Source organism: Penaeus monodon, chromosome 31 (assembly GCF_015228065.2).
Source record: "Penaeus monodon isolate SGIC_2016 chromosome 31, NSTDA_Pmon_1, whole genome shotgun sequence".
In the NCBI taxonomy this organism is placed as follows: domain Eukaryota; kingdom Metazoa; phylum Arthropoda; class Malacostraca; order Decapoda; family Penaeidae; genus Penaeus; species Penaeus monodon.
Window position 1 is genome coordinate 25,107,522 of NC_051416.1, and position 212 is coordinate 25,107,733.

The window sequence follows — 212 nt, forward strand, 5'->3', positions numbered from 1 at the left end:
AAGTTTATCATCCTTATATATGTATAGGCAACGTGGCCCAGAATCGGCTCCAATCCCCTGTTGATTGGAATCGTTAGCATAATAGCATTCGTAGACACAGTGAATAGTCAGTGATTCCTCTTATAAAGGCAACACGCCACGCTGGGTACTGGGATGGGTGTGAGTAGGTATTATAGTTGATAGTGAGTAGTGGGCGTGGCTGAAGGAATGTT